The following is a 5,000-nucleotide window of genomic DNA, read 5'->3' on the forward strand; positions in this document are numbered from 1 at the left end:
TGCTCGGAAAGAGCACCGAAAGGCCCTTGAAACGGCATGCTAATATAACCGGGTTCGGCAAAGGCGAAACTAGATTTTCTTTGCCGTTTGGGCTAGGCTGTACCAGTCGTTATCGTCCACCGCCTAGCCGTCCAAGTGTTTCCAAGTGTCCAAGTTCCAAAGTGCCTAAGTGCCGTGCCGTGCCGCGCGCGCGCGCGCGTGGGTCTTTGATATATAGCATGTTTAGAATTTTTTTTCTAAATATTCTTATATCAAAGACCCACGCGCGCGCGCGCGGCACGGCACGGCACTTAGGCACTTGGAAACACTTGGGAAACACTTGGGCAAACACTTGGGAAACACTTGGGCAAACACTTGGGCGTATGCCAAGACGACGGTCTAGACAAGGCATCGGGAATCGCACATGAATGTAGGCAACAACAGTTGACTGTTCTAGCCAAGGCATGGCAAGTTGGCTCACCGGGTAACGGCTAAAAAGTTGCTGGGTAACGGCAACCAAGCTGTCGGGTAATGCTGGGTATCGGCTAAAATGTTGCTGGGTAACGGCAACCAAGCTGTCGGGTAATGCTGGCTATCGGCTAAAATGTTGCTGGGTAACGGCAACCAAGCTGTCGGGTAATGCTGGGTATCGGCTAAAAAGTTGCTGGGTATCGGCTAAAATGTTGCTGGGTAACGGCAACCAAGCTGTCGGGTAATGCTGGGTATCGGCTAAAAAGTTGCTGGGTATCGGCTAAAATGTTGCTGGGTAACGGCAACCAAGCTGTCGGGTAATGCTGGGTATCGGCTAAAAAGTTGCTGGGTATCGGCTAAAATGTTGCTGGGTAACGGCAACCAAGCTGTCGGGTAATGCTGGGTATCGGCTAAAAAGTTGCTGGGTATCGGCTAAAATGTTGCTGGGTAACGGCAACCAAGCTGTCGGGTAATGCTGGCTATCGGGTAAAAAGTTGTTGGGTGATGGCAACCAAGCTGTCGGGTAATGCTGGGTATCGGCAACAACAACCAAGATGACGGGTAACGCTGGGTAATGGCTAAGAAGTTGCTAGGCAACGGCAAGCAAGTTGCTGGGTAACGGCTAAAAAGTTGCTGGTTAACGGCTAAGAATTTGCTGGGTACCAGCTAAAAAGTAGCTTGTCGCCGGGCAAATCAATGCAAGCACCAATATGTTCTTGTCGAAACGCCCCAAAAACTCTTGTTTAGTCGCCATCTTTTGGGACTTTCGCAATGTTAGTTTAAAATCTTTTTTAATTTTTATTTTTAGATGTTTTTAAGTCTTAATTTAAACATTTTCTATTATAGATGCCTTATTTTTCAACCCAATATATTTACCTAATTATTGTGTAGCTTGTTTATAATTTTTTGTGATTTTTTCTTACTTTTTTTGTATTTTTTTGTATTTTTTATGATTTTTATCTATTTATTTTTTGTTTAATTAATATAAAATTATCCTTTTGGCAAAAAATTCTGAATTTTTTGGAGGAGTTGCTTCATATTTTTGTGAAGATGTCCCAATTCAAAGTTTATGAAAAAAAGTTGCGATGCTCAAAAAAACCCCTATTGCTTCAGTTCGGACACATTGATGTTCCTTCCTGCCACAAGAGCAAAGGCTAATTTTACTACTATAGGGGGGGGTGGTGTCCCTCCCTTGGGGAAGCCGAGGCCACCCGACGCCGGGTGCCAAGGCACGTTGCTATCGAGACCACCCGGGCAAATCTTGGCCATTTGGCCTCGGTTACTCGAGAAAACACTACCCGTCGGTAATGCACGGAAAAAAGACCGAAATGCCCCTAAATCGAAATGCTATATTAAGTCGTCCCGCAAGGCAATGCACAGCTCTATCGAGCAGAGCAGGACTCTATCGGGCAATTCTTGGCCATTTGGCCTTGGTTACCCCTGGAAGCACTACCCGTGGGTAATGCTCGGAAAAAAGACCGAAATACCCCGGAGGCGAAATGTTATTTTTACCCGTCCCGTGGGGCAAAGCATGACTCTATCGGGCAAAGAAAAACTATGTCGGGCAAATGTTGGCGGTTTGGCCACAGAAACCCGTAAAGAGATGACCCGTTGGTAACGCTAGAAAAAAATGCCCGGGTAAAGGCAAGGCCTAGCCAAGGAATGGCAGAGCAAACAATGACACTATCGGGCAGAAACTAGAACTCCATGGCCGTTTGGTCTCAAAATGCTCGTGCTTTCGAGTCCCGTTGGGAATGCTTGCAGACTCACATCCTCCATGATGCATTGGTGTTCCCATGGGGGATGCCTCCTTGCTGAGAGGTAAGCTTGCTACCTTGGTGGTGAGCGCCGGCTAACGGATACCTGTTGGCTATGGCACAGTCCCGATGATGCATTGGTGTCCCCGCACGGAAAAGCGTAACTGGCTAATGGTCTTTCATTCCTAATGCCACGTTGCGTAGCCCAGGGGTTGCCTCCTTGTTGAGGGAGAAGCTTGTCGCTTAGGCGGCGAGCGCTGGTTGATGGTTCTCCATTGGCTATGGCACTGTCCCTTGGGTAATTTTCCTCAATGATGCATTGGTGTCCCTTTCGAGGGATGCCTCCTTGCTGAGAGGTAAGCTCGATGCCTTGGCGGTGAGCGCCGGCTGATGGATATCCGTTGGCTATGGCACATTCCCGATGACGCATTGGTGTCCCCGCACGGAAAAGCGAAACTGGCTAATGGTCTTTGATTCCTAATGCCACGTTGCGTAGCCCAGGGGTTGCCTCCATGTCGAGGGAGAAGCTTGTCGCTTAGGCGGCGAGCGCCGGTTGATGGTTCTCCATTGGCTATGGCACTGTCCCTTGGGTAATTTTCCTCCATGATGCATTGGTGTCCCTTTCGGGGGATGCCTCCTTGCTGAGAGGTAAGCTCGTCGCCTTGGCGGTGAGCGCCGGCTGATGGATATCCGTTGGCTATGGCCCAGTCCCGATGACGCATTGGTGTCCCCGCACGGAAAAGCGAAACTGGCTAATGGTCTTTGATTCCTAATGCCACGTTGCGTAGCCCAGGGGTTGCCTCCTTGTCGAGGGAGAAGCTTGTCGCTTAGGCGGCGAGCGCCGGTTGATGGTTCTCCATTGGCTATGGCACTGTCCCTTGGGTAATTTTCCTCCATGATGCATTGGTGTCCCTTTCGGGGGATGCCTCCTTGCTGAGAGGTAAGCTTGCCGCCTTGGCGGTGAGCGCCGGCTGATGGATATCCGTTGGCTATGGCACAATCCCGATGATGCATTGGTGTCCCCGCACGGAAAAGCGAAACTGGCTAATGGTCTTTGATTCCTAATGCCACGTTGCGTAGCCCAGGGGTTGCCTCCTTGTCGAGGGAGAAGCTTGTCGCTTAGGCGGCGAGCGCCGGTTGATGGTTCTCCATTGGCTATGGCACTGTCCCTTGGGTAATTTTCCTCCATGATGCATTGGTGTCCCTTTCGGGGGATGCCTCCTTGCTGAGAGGTAAGCTTGTCGCCTTGGCGGTGAGCGCCGGCTGATGGATATCCGTTGGCTATGGCACAATCCCGATGATGCATTGGTGTCCCCGTACGGAAAAGCGAAACTGGCTAATGGTCTTTCATTCCTAATGCCACGTTGCGTAGCCCAGGGGTTGCCTCCTTGTTGAGGGAGAAGCTTGTCGCTTAGGCGGCGAGCGCCGGTTGATGGTTCTCCATTGGCTATGGCACTGTCCCTTGGGTAATTTTCCTCCATGATGCATTGGTGTCCCTTTCGGGGGATGCCTCCTTGCTGAGAGGTAAGCTCGTCGCCTTGGCGGTGAGCGCCGGCTGATGGATATCCGTTGGCTATGGCACAGTCCCGATGACGCATTGGTGTCCCCGTACGGAAAAGCGAAACTGGCTAATGGTCTTTGATTCCTAATGCCACGTTGCGTAGCCCAGGGGTTGCCTCCTTGTTGAGGGAGAAGCTTGTCGCTTAGGCGGCGAGCGCCGGTTGATGGTTCTCCATTGGCTATGGCACTGTCCCTTGGGTAATTTTCCTCCATGATGCATTGGTGTCCCTTTCGGGGGATGCCTCCTTGCTGAGAGGTAAGCTCGTCGCCTTGGCGGTGAGCGCCGGCTGATGGATATCCGTTGGCTATGGCCCATTCCCGATGACGCATTGGTGTCCCCGCACGGAAAAGCGAAACTGGCTAATGGTCTTTGATTCCTAATGCCACGTTGCGTAGCCCAGGGGTTGCCTCCTTGTCGAGGGAGAAGCTTGTCGCTTAGGCGGCGAGCGCCGGTTGATGGTTCTCCATTGGCTATGGCACTGTCCCTTTGGTAATTTTCCTCCATGATGCATTGGTGTCCCTTTCGGGGGATGCCTCCTTGCTGAGAGGTAAGCTTGTCGCCTTGGCGGTGAGCGCCGGCTGATGGATATCCATTTGCTATGGCACAAACCCGATGGATCTCGTCCATTGGCAACGGCCCTGTCCCTTCGAAAAAACTATCTTAATGATGCATTGGTGTTGAAACCTTTAGGGGCAGGGACACCGTTGCGGAGAGGTAAGTTTGTAGATGCTTTTATGTGAAGCCAAAATGTTTTCTAAATTCATTGTTCATCAAAAAATCAAAAAATGAATTCGCAAAAATCTTCCTTGATGACGCATTGGCGTGTCCTTCGGTGATTGCCTATATGCTGAGGGGTAAGCAAAGTTATGTTTTAAAAATTCTTCCTCGACGATGCATTGGTGTTCATTTAGGGAATGCCTTCTTGCTGAGGGGTAAGCATGTCGTTTAGGCGTCATGCGCTGGCCGGTGGTCCTACATTGGCTATGGCAATGTCCCGTCGGAAAGCTTCCTTGATGATGCATTGGTGTTGTAACCCTTCGGGGAAGCCCCACCCTTGCGGAGAGGTAAGCTCGTTGCTGCTCGAAAATTCTTCCTCGATGACGCATTGGTGTTCCCTTTGGGGGATGCCTTCTTGTTGAGAGGTAAGCTGGTCGTCTATTTCAATGAGATGGGTGGCGAGCGCCGGCCGATTGATCTTTTCAATTGGCTACGGCAATGTACCTTCGGTAATC

Source organism: Rhododendron vialii, chromosome 11a (assembly GCF_030253575.1).
Source record: "Rhododendron vialii isolate Sample 1 chromosome 11a, ASM3025357v1".
In the NCBI taxonomy this organism is placed as follows: Eukaryota; Viridiplantae; Streptophyta; class Magnoliopsida; order Ericales; family Ericaceae; genus Rhododendron; species Rhododendron vialii.